This window comes from Crocodylus porosus, unplaced genomic scaffold (genome assembly GCF_001723895.1).
Source record: "Crocodylus porosus isolate Cpor-Errol unplaced genomic scaffold, CroPor_comp1, whole genome shotgun sequence".
Taxonomy (NCBI): Eukaryota; Metazoa; Chordata; order Crocodylia; family Crocodylidae; genus Crocodylus; species Crocodylus porosus.
In genome coordinates, this window is record NW_017728926.1 from 18890804 (window position 1) to 18907430 (window position 16627).

The 16627-nt window shown below is 53.9% G+C and overlaps 1 protein-coding gene across 3 annotated transcripts in view; it reads right to left on the reverse strand.

Annotated features, from left to right (window-relative positions):
• CASZ1 (castor zinc finger 1) overlaps window positions 1–16627 on the reverse strand; it is a 188408-nt gene that overhangs the window by 101543 nt on the left and 70238 nt on the right. The window lies entirely within an intron of this gene.

Sequence of the window (16627 nt, forward strand, 5' to 3'; positions counted from 1 at the left end):
GCCGCCGCCCGGCCGCCTGCCCCGCGGCTCGCACCTGCCCGCGGCGGGGGGCGCCGAGGACAGCGGGAGTTTGTGTGGGGAAGTTTGCGCTCAACGCAGAGCTGTTGCATGGCTGGCTTCACAGCGGGGATCCCGGCAGCCAGAGAGCGCCTGTGCCGGGGGCAGAGCCGGCTGGGAAAGGGGGTGCAGCTCTGGGGGTGCCCGGCACAGGGAGGGATGCACGCTGCGAGCAAGCCGGACGGTGCTGCGTGCGCACCGGATGGCGCCAGGCACGCGTGAGTGTGTGGCACCCGCCGGTGCGCAGCTGGGAGTTGTGCGAGGAAACACTTTTATAGGGGCGAATCTTTCCGAAGAAGTGTGTGCGTGTCGTATACGGCATGGTGCGTGCACAGGAGAACGCGTGTGCCCGTAGGGGAGCACCTGCCACATATAGTGAGCGCACAGGATAACGTGTATGCTCGTACGGGAGCACCTGCCAAGCATAGTGCATGCACAGGAGAACACGTGTGCCCGTGCGGGAGCACCTGCTGTCTATAGGGTGCACACAGGAGAACGTGTGTGCCCATAGGGGAGCACCTGCCATGTATAGTGTGCGCATAGGAGAACATGTGTGCCCCTATGGGAACACTTGCCATGTATAGTGCATGCACAGGAGAACACGTGTGTCCACAGGGGAGCACCTGCCGTGTATAGTGTGCGCACAGGAGAACATGTGTGCCCGTAGGAGAGTACCTGCTATGTATAGTGTGTGCACAGGAGAACATGCGTGCCCATATGGGAGCACTTGCCATGTCTAGTGCGTGCACAGAAGAATATGAGTGCCCGTAGGGGAGCACCTGCCATGTATAGTGTGCGCACAGGAGAATGCATGTGCCCGTATGGTAGCACCTGCCATGTATAGTGTGTGCACAGGAGAACACGTGCCTGTAGGGGAGCACTTGCCATGTATACTGCATGCACAGGAGAACATGTGTGCCCATATGGGAGCACTTGCCACGTATAGTGCGTGCACAGAACATGTGTGTCCATAGGGGAGCACTTGCTGTGTATACTGCATGCACAGGAGAACATGTGTGCCCGTAGGGGAGTGCTTGCCATGTATAATGAGTGCACAGAAGAACGTGTGTGCCTGTAGGGGAGCACCTGCCATGTATAGTGTGCGCACAGGAGAACGCATGTGCCCGTACGGGAGCACCTGCCATGTATAGTGTGCCCACAGGAGAACGCGTGTGCCCATAGGGGAGCACCTGCTATGCCCAGGAAAACGCGTGCTCCCCTATGGGCACACCTGCCATGTATGGTAGGTGCACAGGGCAAAACAGACTTGCGCCAAAGCAGCTGCGTTCATGCTGAATTTCTGGGGATTTCACTGGCTTGTGTCACAATTGCTAAGATTATTTCAACACGCTGGGCCAACCTCACCACAAGCGTCAGCTTGGAAAAGGCCGTTTGGCTCACAGCATTGGTTTTTGGGGTTTTTTTTTGCAATTAATTTCCTCATTTTTGTTGCCTTTTTCTAAGTAGCAAAGAATGCGAGGGAGGCTCTGAGAGGCGTATTGGGTAAACATACATATAAGCCTCTTTCTTTAAAACAAACGAACAGATAGATTATTTACCCGATTAAACAGGTATTTTGAGCAGGTTGTGTGTTATTTTTTTTTAAAGGTCCTGTGTTTGGCTCCCTGGGCTCTGGTGAAGCAGGCCACTCTGTCAGGGCTTAGGGGCAGTCAGCGAATTCCCAAGCTCATACATGCAGATCTTTTAGTAGCCTGTAAAGGAGACAAACATCATTACACCTGTGCTGATCACAAAGGATCCCAGCTGCCCTCTCAAACTGGTCCTCCTGGTCTCTACTGGCATCAAATAAGACACAGGGCCCAGGGCCGGGAACACTTGTTCCACTGATGGGCCAGGACATGAGGTTGGCATGGTCTGACCTGGTCACAAATGTGGGGCATTTGCAGGTGGAAAGGAAAAGGAGCATCCCCAGTCAGAGGGCACCTGCGCCATATGCCCCCCTCCCACTTGGGACTTGCCCACCACCTTCAGGCTTGTGGGCCCCCTGGTGGAGCAGATGTTGCAGGCACTGTGCACAGTTACAACCAGTGCTGCAGCTGGATGTGGGACCTGCACCTGGGTTGTGCACCAGCATCAGTGGGGGTGACTGGAGCCCTATATTTTAACAGCGTTCCATATCACTGATGGACTAAAAGCCCCCAAAGCCATCATACTGGAGTTCCCTTCCCGCTTGATGAAACCAAACTCCTGCTCTAAAGGCGCCCCTAGCATAAAAACCAGACGTCAACACACTCACTGTGCAGTGCTGGGTTGCTGACAGTGGCTGCGATCTCCACCACCACAATAACCCAGTGCTGCCTTCTAAATGACACCTGCTAGCTGTCCACACCTCACTCAGCCCAGGCCGTGACACCAGCCTGCCAGCCCCCTTTGTGCTCTCATCCGTGCCAATCCCTGGGTCCACTGTCCTGGCGAGACACGGCCATGAGGCGGCTGCAGTCCCTAAGAGGGAAGGTTTTATTCCTAACAAAAAGAAGTTGTTTTGAATCAAAGAATCCCGGCTGTCGCTCTGCTACTTCCAGGCTCCTGCAACTCGACGTCAGGCTCATGCCAGCTCTCACAGCCAAAGCCTCTGGACAATCTCCCCTCCGCTTCATAAAGCTAGACACATCCTTTGTTCCCTCAGGTTCTTCACTCTAATTTCTCCTACAGACACGTCATTATCAAATGGGGGGAACGACTTGTATTCATCGCCACTGTCCGCCGAGAGCCCAAGCTCTGTGTTTCACAAGCCAGGAGGGAAAACACAATACACGCAGTTACATGCACATGCCAGCACACAGGCACACGCAGTGAGTACATACTGTCCCACAGACACGCACCCTCCTCACTGCCTATGCTTTCCCATACACACAGACATGAACATTCCCGCATCAATGTATACATGCATGCTCAGACACTCCTGCAAAAGCACAGTAGCTCAGGCACTCAAGTGCATGTGTAGGCACCATGCAGACAAACATGCGCACACACTTCTGAGGACTCCCCTCCACAGGCTCAGGTGTGGGATCCCCATGACCCCTCCTACCTCTCCCTGCAGAGGTGTTATTTCAGGTGAGGCTCCCGCCCTGGAGCTAACACAACACTTAGGCCTGATTTCGTATCTCAGAGATCTCCAGTCATAGGATCTTTTTTTATTTCCCCATCCTCCCACCCTTGCCTCTTACCCAAGCAAAGGCTGCCTTCCCTCCTTCTGGGACCACCTGGCTTCTTGCTTGGTCAGCCCTCCCTGTAAAGCATGTAAAAAGCTCCCCCACCCCACTCCATCCCTCTTTCCTCCTCCTTGGGAGTGATCATCCCAAAGGCAAAGTTGTACTTTGTGGTGTACAAGGCAGCTCCTGTATGCCCTGACCCTGGAGACACCTGGGTCTATTATTCTAGCCTGAATTGTAACACAATATCACCCTACTGTGTCTACCAGATGCCCTGTTCCATGCCAGAGGTGGCTGCACTTCAGTGCCAGGTGAAGCAATCTGTGTGCGTCCCTGCCCTCCCTCCCAGGGGCACGAGAGCTTTAATTAATTGTTTGCCAGGTGCTTGGAGATCCACAGATGAAAGGTGCGATGGGAGGGTGTGGGATGATTAATTAAATGTTGTTATTGCAGGTTAATGCTTTGCCTGTGGAGACCATGGCAGGGCTGAGCAGGGGATGCGGTGTTGCTGGGGAGGGAGAACAGTAGGTAGGGCACCCCCAGCATGCTTCTCTTACCCCCACGTTTTCCTGCCTCTCTCTCCATTCGCCTCTTTTCCTGTCCATCCCCTGGGCTCGGGCTAACTCAACCACTATCCACTCTGCTCTGCACATGCCTGGGCTACATACTGGCTCTTGGGTTGTGGGTCTGGGGAGCCCTCCCCCTCCCGGAGTTTACTAGGCAAACACTCTTGCCCTCTTTCTGCAATTTTGTTTGATTTCTCTTTCATCAAGGGAGGTGCCCAGAAGCCTCAGGGCCTGGGAGGCAGGAGCAGACAATCTGTGCTTTCTTTCCCTTTCCTACTTTTTCACTCCTTTCCTTCTCAATTCAGTTTCAATCACTTTATTGTCATGTCAAGCCTGACAGGCATTGCCAAATCACCTGTGCCGAGTATCAGTATACAGGGTGGGGCTCTGCAGGGCCATCTTATGCCACTTGCTATTCCTTGGGTTTTACTCAAACAATCTGACACTCGTCCTGTGCCCCCTCCCCTCTTCTTGCCATGTAGCTGCTGTTCTTCCAGGGATCCCAGCTCCTTCAGCAGGTGCCCCAGCCAAGTGCTGTTCATCACTTGACTGCTGCCCCCAGGGAGTTGTTGTAACCCGAGCAGGCCATAAAGCAGAGAACATACACTTGGCATGCTGCACAAGGGCCCCCAGGACTCTTGTGGGGGAAGGACAGCAGGCATTTGAAGCTGCTAACAAATAGTTACAATTAACAGCAATAATTAAAACAGCTGCCTGGTGTGAGCCAGGCATTTTGGTGGGGAGTTGGGACAATTTTACCATAGTCTAGCCCTAAATGCCACAGGCTGAAACCTCCCCAGCACCGTCTCTGTGCGGCAGGCATCAGGATTAACTCTCAATAAGTCTCTGGCAGACCTGTGATTATCAATTAATATTAGCAGTAGTTTTGGGTTAGTGCCTAGGAGGTCTGCTCATGGACTAGAGCCCCAACGGGCAGGTGCTGTATACACACCAACCAAAGAGTCCCTGCCACAAAAAGTTCACAATCACAGTCAGTCTGCCTCATTCCAGCGCCCGCACTTGAGCACATGCAAACTCACGGGCTCCAACCACACGTGTAAAGACACCTGACCCAGCTCAGCCCTCCTCCCAGCACATGCAGACACAAGCTACTGATGGCGCCCCGCTTTGCAGAGCCTTCACCTGAACCCTCATGTAGTGAGGGTTTACATTTTTGCAGGATCGGGTCCTTTTAAAGTGCTCTGCAGCCATGCGCTTGTATTTGGTCACAGGTGTAGAGCACTTTCAGGGGCCAGATCAGGTGAAAATTGTCAGTTCGGTCTGCCCCTCTTGTTCACTCCTGAATGGATTGGGCTTCCTCTTGGGGGATTGCTTCCCTAGCCACAACTAGGTGAGACAATGGGTTTCATCAGGTGCCACAGGACCCCTAGCAAGTAACTGAGGTAGAAAGGACAGATATGGTGTGGTTTCAGGTAGAGCCCCTGTATCTTGAGGGAAAGTGGATGTGTGCAAATGCACAGCACTGAGCAGATGGAGGGGGATGCGAGAGACCACAGGGTGGGTGGGATGGAGAGTGCAGCAGTGGGGAGGAAGAGCAACATCTGGATCTGAGGGGTGTGGTGAGGGGGTAGCTTCATTTAGTTTAGTCTCTGGGGCTGGCCTATTTGGAATCAGGAAAGAAATGGGGACACAAGAGAGGGAAATGGGAGGGTGTCTGGAAGGTAACAGCTCAAACTGCAGCTAGTGGGCTCTGTCTGGCACAGTGAGCCAGGGGCAGGCCCTGCTTTAAAACACATGAAGAGCAAGAGAGAGATAGATGGAGTGCGGAAGCAGGGTGGGGAGGACAGAGCAGCACAGACACTTGGTGACAGCCATTGCTCCGAAGCAGGCGGAGCGCTGTGGGGGGCATTACTCAGCCGAGAGCAGCCCGTCCCAGTGAGACAATAGTTGGGGCTAGCTGAAAGCTGTGCCGGGGGGTGCCTTTTGTGTGAGCAGCCCATGGGAGTGTGGATGGAAAGTGCTGACCTTCCTTGGAAGAGACAGGCAGGGCTGGCACTGCGAGCATGGCTCCAGCCCTCAAGACCATCAGGCTGGCCGGAAGCGGGGGCAAAGGCAAATGATGAGGGGGGCAGAGAATGGGGATCTGGGACAGAGAAGAGAGGCCTGTGACAACTTGTGACAGGGAACAAGCAATGGGAATTCACCATGCTGCAGCCAGTGACAGGAACCGAAGGGGGGCAGATCCCCATCCTGCCAGCAGCAAGGGAGTGGGGGAGAATCTCCCCCACACAGTACAGTGTGTGGCACGGAAGCAAGGGGGTGGGGGACTCCCCATGACACAGCGTGCATGCGTGTGTGCATGCTGCCACCATGCAGGAGTGCACATGCGCGCTGACCCTGGGCACGTGCCTCTGTGTGCTGACACAGCGAGCGTGTTAGTGCGTGTGTGCTCTGACTCGCATGCTGGCTGTGTGTGCTGGCCACCACCAGGTGAAGAGGCCATAAAGGCCCTGCTGGAAGAGTGGCCACGCAGGAGACTTGGATGATGAGCCAGGAGGGAGGCGGGGGGCAACGGCGGCGGGCGGGAAGTGTGAGGCAGACGTAGCGATTGCATTACTGAAGGAGCCCGGGCTGGCAGTGCCGAGCTCTCGTCCCTGTAATCCTGTTAGCCAGCAATCTCCATTCCGAAAGAGCTTCATTTCTTTGTGAATATTTGTAAACTAGATATCTAATGGAAAATTATAGGAAAATTATAGTGAAATTCATGACGAAGAAATCCGATTAGCCCTAATTCAATTATGCCATCTTAGCCCACACAGCACATTTCCCATTTTTTTCCCATAAATACCAATGCCAGGGGTCCGGGTAATCAAATAAAATTGAAAATCATCTTCCCATTAAATTCAATTAGCTGCAATTTCTAAAGCCTATCAGAGATTTTAATTACTAAATTATAAAATTCTCCAATGCTAAATTGAAACTAAAAAAATTGCACATCCTTATATTTCAGAGTAAAAAAAAACCCAGTAGAAACCTTGAAAAATACCCTTTCTCCTCCCATCAGTGCCCACGTGAACCTTTGCCAAAGGGATGGCAGCAGAGAGGGTGTGTGTCGTATCAGGGAGGAGGCAGAGGGTGGCTGTCTTGCAGGGATGTTTACATTAAAACGTTAAGCACAGCCTCATACAAAACTGACTCCATTACAGAAGTAGTCTAGAAATCCCCTAGCAGGATGTCAGATCCTGTCTCCAGCACAAGCTCTTGGCCACGAGCTAGCTCCCACGTGCTGATGGCAGCTCTGGGAATGACCACTCGGGGCCAAGGGGAGTCAATGGCAGTTTTGCTGGCAGCTCTTCCGGTCTCTCTGTTCTAGACCCCAGGGAGGGCAGGTGAGGATATCCCAAGGGAAGCAGAGAACTGTGCTTCCCAACAGCAGGGAAGCACAGGTCCTAGATTCAGCGTCTTGCCCAGACAGAGTGCTGATAGACGTGGTCCTGACAAAGGTTCTCATAAAACTGCTGAAGGAGCCCTGTCTGGGCCTGAGCTGCAGTTTGGGCACACTAGAGCCAGAAGTTTGCAGAGCTACTCCATTGTATACATGGCGGCACAACAGGGTACATTTCCATACAGTATTAGCAAGCCTATCCCAATGTGAGGAATACAGCAGACAGGAAAACGCATTCCCAAGCCCCTCTCCTCCCAGCTAACAGACAAGACAGCCAGGTGAAAAGGGAATCAACACAACCTGTGCCAGGAGCTGCTCTGCCAGGCTCCCAGCCTCCTCCCCGCCCTTGACAGACATGGGATCTAAGAGGAACTTCGATGTATGAATCAGTGACAGGCTGGGAGAGCAGCTGCACAGCTGAAACTCCCGGTCCAAAACAGACCCTACGACTGCTGGGAACCAACACTTCCAACCTCCTTGCTGACCAACCAACAGGGCTGGCCCCTACACAAAGCTCAGAAACCCCCAGCCCTCACCAGCAGCAATGCTGCCTGCCAGCCAGGATCTTGCACACAGGGTAACTCTACTGGCTTTGAGAGGAACCTTCTTGGGATACATCTCCCACCAACTCAGGTGAGCTGCTGTCTGTGCCAGAGAATATTTTTACCTGGGTACCCACCCACCAACCCAAAGAAACCCACTTTCTTTCAGATTTTCCAGCAAGAATTAAGCTGTCCTGTTGCTGCCTTTACCACTTACCCAAGCCGATACCAAGTTTAATTTGTCAGCTGCCCGAAAGTTGCCAGCAGGGGAGTTGCCCGCAAACAGAAAAACAACAAAAAAGTTAATGATCTGGGCTTTTTCTTAATAAATAGGCAAACTGGCTAAGCCGGATTGTTGGCTGGGCTCTGTCTCCCCTGTATCACCCTGGAGCCTCAGTGACACATTCTCCAAATCATCAGCATTTTGCAATTTGAGGTTGTTACCAAATACTATTTTTTTGCCAGGGAAGGGGTAAAAAAAAAAAAATCAATAATTAAGAAGCCCAAGTAGGGAGAGGCTGCTGGTTGGATGGCGCGGCCACCTCCGCGGGGATTGCTCAGGCACCTGGCAGCTGGCCCAGCGCGTACCTAGGTCGCTGGCTCACTCTGGAATGTGGTGCTGGCACCTGAGCACTACTTTATTTTACTATGAATTAATCAAAGTCTCTTCTGCAAATGTCTGCCACTAAATCGCCACTGGCTGCGCTTCAAATGCAATTCCCCTGTTTCAGGGACTCGGAGCAGGGAGATTACCAGCTCCAAGTGAAAAGCTGAAGGGGGTTTCCTCTCAGCAGAGCTCCCGGTATTCCCAGGCATCAGCCTCTCCCAGCTGGAGGTTTCCTGCATCTCGGCTTTCATTCACAGCAGGTAGCTGCACAGACCATTCAGGATATGCCAGGACAAAGCCATCTCCACAGTCTGACTTCAGTGCAGTCACACTAGGGAGGAATTTGGCTTAATCTGTCTCCGTGTGTCTAGTGCAGGCAGCAAGGAGTGCTTCTGTGTTGTGTGTGCATACTCATGTGTTTGTGGAGTTGCACAAGAGAGTGTACCTCACTGTATCTTTGTGCGTCCACATTCATGCTCGTGTGTGTTTGTGCAAAAGGGTGACTACATGTAGGACTCTGGAGGTGCAGTGTGGTGTGTGCTCCCAGTTTCACATGTGTCTACAGAACTGTGTGCGCGTGTCTGGTATGTATTCATACAAGTGTGCATGAACAGCAAAGCTTGTTACGTGAAAGGGCAGCCTTCCTGTCCTGGCCAGCCACTACTGAAGGGGAATACCCAGACACTGGCAAGCCTTGGGGTAATGGGTACATATTTCCCTTCCTTCCTCTGGAGGCATGGCACTGCCCTGAGCCAGGGCCATGCTGTATTCCCCTCGCCACACTTTGCCTGTCTCAGAGCCCTCTCATATTTTCAGTGCTCACTAGACCATGAATTCACCTTCATACCAGTTATAGTTATTTAGCTTCTCCTGACACTAATAACTACCAAACTTCCACTGGCAGCTCAGCTCCCTCCTCAGGGACAAACTCCCGCACCCTGCCAGGCCCACCGCAGACCTAAGGGGGACAGATCCTTGAACAGGAGGGAGCTGCTGAGGGGCATCTGGCACCAGCCAGCTACAGCTGAAGGCTGCATGTAATCCCCAGCACAAAGACCCTTGACTGCCGGGGAAATGAACAGAGCACAGGAGCGAGTGACAGCGGGATGGAGGGAGTGTAACAGGGAAGTGGGCAGGCAAATCAAGAGAGGGAGCAAAGAGGGTGATGTGAGACGGAGTGGGAGACTAGCAGGATGGGGCAAAGGGAAAAGAAGGAAAGGCAAACAGAGGAGAGGAAGGAGACAAAGCAATAGGGAGAGGAGAGACAGAGCCAGACAGAGAGCAGGGACGTGCCGGCCTCCCCTCGCAGCACTCTCCGGCGACTAATACTAATATATGCTACAGCTCTCCATCAAATTGCAAGCATGGACTCTGTGGCCCCCAGGAGTGCCTGTATCTCAGCCAGCCCGCAGCTGCAGGAGGGCTGTGGCACTGCTGGGGAGTGGTGCAGGCTGTGTGGCCATATGGGAATGCCTCCAAGCCGGGAGGGAACAGGAGTCAACTTCCCTGTGTCCACTGGCCATGGATGGGGGAGTGACTGCCCAAACACGAGTGGAGGAACCAGCTCAGTGCCAGGAGTGTGTCAGGTCAGTGGCACAGCTGAGCCACGGGCATAGTCCCACCTCCGCCTGCTCTCCTCTCACCATGCAGGCTCACTTTCTGATCCGTCAGGTTTCTCCCACTTGTTTCTCAGCTGAAGTTCACTCTCAGAGCAGTGACATTTCACTCGGAAAGTGAGCAGCTGCTGATGGCGAGTAATGCTCCCAGGAGCTCCAGCCTACCCTCTGGGGCACGGTGCTACATGAGACACCCAGCAAGGGGCAGAGGTAAATGTGGTGCCCTTTCAGTGTCGAGCCACTCACCCCAGGGTCAGAGACAAATAGTACCTCTGGGGATTTCCTTCTTCCTGCCCACAGTAAACCCCACCCATGCTCTCCACTGGCTGCTTGCCTCCCTGTTTCTACCTGGCCATGTGGCACTGTTCAAGACTGTACACAGCTCATACAGTCCCTTTCTGGGGTGAAGCAGTAACAGAACTGTATGTGGCAGTGTGTAAGGAGCCGAAAGGTGCCAGAGCCTTGTCAGTCCTAAATCTTACTGCAAATGAGATCTTGGGACCAGAGGATGTCTTCTCGCTGCCCCACTGCATCCTATGCATGAAGCCATGCACACACAGGAGCAAAGCAAGCAGCCATGCATGGAGGAACCGCTGTTGCCCCCAAGGCATTTATGGCTGCTCTTACCTAGCTTGAAGCACTGCGATGCAAATGGGGATCAAGAACAATGTAATAAAGATCTCACTCAGCAGCTCCCAGACACCCTTGTCCTTGGCCAGGCCCAGCTTCCCCTCCATCCCACGCCAGGCAGGGATTACAGCACTCATGGGGTGACAGCTTACATGCCACGGTGATGGGCACAGTCTAAGAACTTGACCAGAAGTGTCAACCCTGGCAGAGTCCCACGTGAGCCAAGCATCTCCTCCTTTCCCTGAGATTTCTCCCCGCCACGAAGTTTCCTGTCACCGGAGTTTCGGTGGATCAGTGATGCCGGTTTGCCAAGGCTGATCGGAGGGAGCAGAGTTACCGTTCCTGCAGCAGAGAACAGGCTGCCTTCACTCCACGGCCCTCCTCCTCCTGAAACCGGGGTGCGTGGGGGGAAATGCCCCCTTCCTTCCCAGTCCCTTTCCCCTTCATAAAAAAAAAGCTTTGTGCAAACAATAGCTCACTGGAGCCCCCGCCCTCTCGGAAGGAAAACAAACACCCGGATCACTGCAAATTAGAGAATGTTTCGCTTCACTTCATCCAAACAGGCTGACAATTTTTTTGGGTTGTTGCCACGGCGACAGAATAACACAGCGTTCAGCCTGTTGCAGAACAATCAATTAAGTTAATGCCTCCGAGTGCCTGTTTACTCTTCCATTTAGGAGGTGCTGCTGTCTCTCTCTCTCTCTTTCTATCTTTCATTTCAATTTGTCCTCCTTTGCTTCTTTTCCCTCTTCCCTACTTTATTCCCCCGCTAAAATAAAGTCCCTTCTCCCTCTCTGGGTCAGTAACTAAGCTTCCACTTTAGGGGTGAGTGCATGGAATAAAGTTTCTTTCACTTTTTCTGTTTCATTCTCTCTCTCCTCTTCCTGGTGACAAGAGACCTGGAAATACAGCTGTCCCTACCTGTTGTCTTTCACAGCATCCTTCCCACTTTCCTCCCAGATATCCCAGTAGCATGCAAGGCCTCCAAAGACAAGTTACTGCCACAAGGCATGCAGGGGTCACTCTCACCAGAAACAGGCACTGGTAACTCTCCACTAACTCAGGAAGGACCTGACACAGCCCACTGAAATCAGTGGAAGTCTTTCCAATGCTATGACTTCTTATTTGTGCTGCAGTAGTGTGTAAGGGGCTCCAGGACACTGTGCAAACCTGGAACGCCAGGCCAGTCCCTGAATGGGCTTTGAGGCTGGCCCTGCGGACACAATTCAGCAAAGCATTTGAGCTTGTGCCCTTTGATTTTAATGGGACTTACGCAGGTGGTTCAAGCTCCTTGCTGTTTCGAAGCCTAGCTTGGGAGACCATGGGCGGCACAGGCTGGCACCTTGAGGTGAGCATCAGCAGGAACAAAAATCGTTGGCTAGTTGTTTAGTCCTTTAAAAGCAATTTGCTGGAGGTGTCCATCCCCACCTGCAGCCTGCCAGGCTTCCCCCGTCTCACACACTTTGCACCACTTCCTGTATCACCGCCTACGTGAGCAGCGAAACTCGGCTGCTTGGCTTCACTACCCCTTTACAGTCACTTCCATATTCTCCTGCAGCTGCAGTGCTAACAGCCTGAGCCCTTGTCCACTGCCTTTCTCGGCACACATTTTTACCCAGGAGGGTAAAAATCACAGCTCTCTGCTACACCAGGGATACAGAGGCACCTGCTTGAGGCCAGGCCAGCACTGGGTTATCCCTCTGGTAGCCCACTCCCTCACCAGCACAATGGCCTGCTTAGGTCTCCAGCCACCTGGGGGAAAGAGTCTAGCTCGCCAGTCCTGACTGCATTTAATGGAGTTTAACTGAAATTAGGAAAGAACCCCCCCACCTCATTAAAATACAAACAGAGCCCAGAACAAGTATCAGAGCCCTTGCCCTTTGCAGACACATCTTCAGTGCACGACCTATAATAAATGATGTAGCAGGTGGGATGAGAATGTAGGGAAGGGAGCTGAGGCACAGGATCCAAGCTATCCCAGGTGAGATCCTTGGGGAAGGGCCTGGCTTCCCCGGGTGCATGACCTGCAGGGCCTGAGGAAAGAGATGGGCAAACGACAGGGGTGTGCGGGCAGGTGGGGATGCCAAATACATTTGCCCCTAGCCTCCTGGTTTAGTAAAAGACACCCTGGGGTTTGGCCGGCTGCAGGCCGCCGGGGCTGGGCATGGGAGGACAGAGGCCCCATCAGCCTCTCTCCTTCTCTCTCCCCCGCCCTGAGAACAAGTTGTCAGCGGAACCTGTTGGAGCACGGGCTCGTTGACTGCTCCCTGTCCATTACAGCCCAGATTATAAGCATATTGCACAGTGCTCTCTGCACGGTGCTGGGGAAATCCAATACGCTGAAAGGTTAATGCAATCAATTAGGGTGACAAGGAAGTAGAGTAAAGCCTTCCGAGTAGATGAAAGGGAGAGAGAGATGGAGAGAGAGAAAAGCAAAGAGAAAAGGGTGGGCGGGGGTTAGAGAGCACAGAGAGAGATGGTGGGGGGAAGGTGGAGGAGGAAGAGGGAGCCAGCAGGAAGTCTGGCCTCCTGGACTGCAGGCCCCAGCCAGCTGAAGCAAGGATCAGGCTGCCTGATGTCCTGTTGTGGGCTGGGGCGATGTGTCCCACAGGATGCGCCACCTGCCCAGGACAGCAGGGCTCTCCCAGCCCATTGTGTTATCATGGACGCAGCATCCCTAAGGTGCCAGGTGCATGGACCCTTCCCTAGGGAGTTCACAAGCAGGTCAAGGCGCCCAGTGCATGGAGTGCCCCGCCTGGGAATACTGCTCAGCCAGGGTTTCATCAGAGCCCTGCTGCTTGACCATGCTCACCTGCTTGGCTGGCCGTAAAGCAGGCATGGAGGGAAGATAAGAGAGGGCAAGGAAAAAGACAGTGTGACAGCAGAGACAGGGATAGAGAAGGAAAGGAGCAGAGGGGGAGTTTTATCTTCCTCCCTCCTTGTGGCTCTGAGCACAGGGCAAGGACGAGGATAAAGTGTCTCCCCATGCAGCATCTCGGTGCACATCAGTTCACCCCTGTGGCAACAGCTGTCCTGTACTGCCTTGCCCTATCTCCCTTGTCAAAAAAGTGGCACTGTGGATTTCTGTGGCTGGGGTTTGTGATCCTCATGGTGCCCCAAGCCTTGAGTTTCTGAAAAGCAAGAGCTCCTCTCCCTAACGGTGCTGCCTCCCTCTGAGCAGGCTGTCCTGGGCCTGTCCTGCAAGCTGAGCCAGCTCCACATTTGGGCATTTGCCTGCAGGGACAGGCAACACGCTATATGCTGGTAAAGCGTGGATATGCCAGTGTCACAACACAGCACCTGTCCTGCCAGACAAAGCCACACCACCCCAAGCAGCCTCTCCCTGGGGCACTGAGCTCTCTCCCCAACCCTGGGATGGCCTGTGAGGGCTGGCTGAGCTCCTGCTCTCTGACTCCCCATGCCAAGCTCCACTTCATTAACCTGGGCTGGCGGGTCAGCGAGTGCGGCCCTTGCCTACCACGGCTCCAGCTCTTGCCTCGGCCAGGCCTGGGAGAATGTGACACCAGCTCATTAGGACAAATTATTACTCTATAACCCCTGCCGCAATGTCCTTTAATATCCCTATTTAGCCAGAGACAAGTCCTGGTGGGCTTCTTGCCATTAAACCAGCCTCGCAAATCACCAGAGGCACAAGTACCAAGCTCCCTGTTCCCAAATGGAGAGGAGAGAGCCCAGCACCTAGCCCAGGACCCTGCAGGTGGGGAAGAAGGGCCAGGTCCTGGCTGACTGCCCCAGACAGGGAGTCCTGGCATGCTGGGGGTTGCTCTATGGTCATTCAAATGAGCACAAGTTCCCATCTTTCTGCATTTCAGGGCAGCACAGGGACCCCTATCCAAGAGCCCTCAAGCCAATGAGATTACTTTTCAGGACACTGGTCCATTTGCTCTGAACTACCCCCTTGGTTGGTCTGTGCCCTGCCTTGTTTCCACCTCTGGCCCAAAAGCTACATGACTCAGAGTCTGGGGCAGCCCCACTGCCTTCTCCACTTCATGAACTGTGTAAATACAGGGGCCTGGGCTTCGGCCAGGGGTGCAGTATGTCCCCTGCCTATATCTCTACTGGGGCTTATGGACACATCCAGTGTGCAGGCCTGCAAATAGGCACTGCTCAGGGAGGGATCACTAGTCACTGTGCACTCCCTACCTGGATGGAGGCCATGCTAACAGCTGGCAGACCGTGGGGGAACTGGAGAACTCCGCACACAGACAGCAAGCGAGTGCCTCACTGGGGACGGATGGCTGCCGGCTGGCCAGGGCTCGTCCTACCCTTGCAGAACCTCAGCGACTCGGGCCCGAGGGAGAGAGTGCAAGGAGAAACAGGCCTCTGCCCCAGAGTCCAACAAAGACTGCCACTGAACAGAAGCGGAGAGGGATCAAGCAGATCCCTCTGACCCTGGCACCCAACTCCAGAACAGTCTTAGGGGAGAGTAGGGAAAAGGGAAGGGGGAGAATGAGCCAAGAGAGTGAGTGAGAACAAGAAAGGAAACAGTTCCAGACCAGATAGGAGACAGCAAAAAGGGGGAATGAGAAACAGAGTGAGGAGGGGAAAAGGGAAGTGGACGGGAAAAGAGAGGGAGCCTGAGAATGGACAGGACAGGAGAGAATGAGAGCGAAAGGAGGAGGGAGAAGCGAGAGACAGAGAGAGGAAAGAGAAGAGAAAAGAGCAAGAAAAAGGAGCACAGCGAGGGAGCGTGCGGGGCGAGGCAGAGAGCTGTAACCAGGGTTGTGAAGCATGAAAAGGGAAGAATCTGCCTGTTCCTTTCAGCGCTTGGAGCATGGTGCTCGGCGGTGACCTACACTGCGCCCGGCTGTGATCACGTTTTCAGGGCCACTGCCTGCCGATCCCAAACAATGATGGGGAGCCTTTGAAGTCAGAGAAAGAAGCCGCAATGTGAACGGGGGATTTTTTGGGGGGTGGGAGGGTGGGAGGAAAAGGAAGGGCCAAGCGGGTGGGGGAAGAGGTTGTGAGGACAAAACCCAGAGTCGCTCCCAGCGGGGTGCTCCGAAACGCGAGAGACAAAAAGAAAACAAACAGTTTATGAGTAGGGCACATGCTGCCTATGTCTGCATCCCCCGCGCCGCCCGCCCCCCGTGCTCCCAGGGAGGCTTCTGTTCCCCAGCAATGATGGATGGATGCACAGGGCCATTCACTCCTGCCATGTTACAGCAGAAATATTTACATAACACTGGCCTTCCACCGGTCACCTCTGACACTGCCCAGCCTGGCTTGGGGGCCTCTGGCACCAGCCGGCCTGGACTTGGGCCCTCCCCAGCACCTCTCAGACTGGGTCAGGGGCTTCTCTGACATTGCCTGGCCCAGCTTGAGGGGTGCCCTCTGACACTGCCCAGCCAGGCAGAGGGGCCTGGACTAGCCCCTGGGTTCTCCCAGTCCCCTCTGGCCTGACAGCCCAGGCCCAGGAGCTCCTCCAGTGCTGCTCAACCCAGCCTGGCAGCCCCTCTGAGACCTCGGCAAGCTGGCCAGATGCTCAGCAGAGAAGACAAGCCCAACTCTCTCTCCCTAATGTGTCACTTGCCCCACAGCCCCATTGTTCTCTTTGCTCCCTCCCTGCCTGGCCCCCTGAAATTTCACAGGACTCCAATCCATCACTTCAAACTGATCCACCCCGCTGTCCCCAAGCAGGATTCCCAGCAAGCACCGACATTCCCAAGTAGCCAGGGAGACCTGTCATGACCAGTGCACTTGCCAGTGGAAGCGCAGTTCCAGGTGTGAGAGAAACGGCATTTAGATGAGGTCCCGGAAGAGCCAGGACACTTGGAAGGCCAGAGGGTCTGCCGAATGAAGCCAGGTTCTGTGGGGACATTGTGATTCAGGAACGATTCAGGGAAGGAGTGAAAACCCTCTGGGAGCAGATGAAAGGGCCAAGGGGGAAGACTTGGGATTGTGGAGGGTTTGCAACGAGGAGGTTAGGATGATTAGAATGATCATGGGAAGAGCAGCGAGATCTCAGATGCTGTGGAGCAGATGTCTGAGAAGGAATAAAAGCGGAGT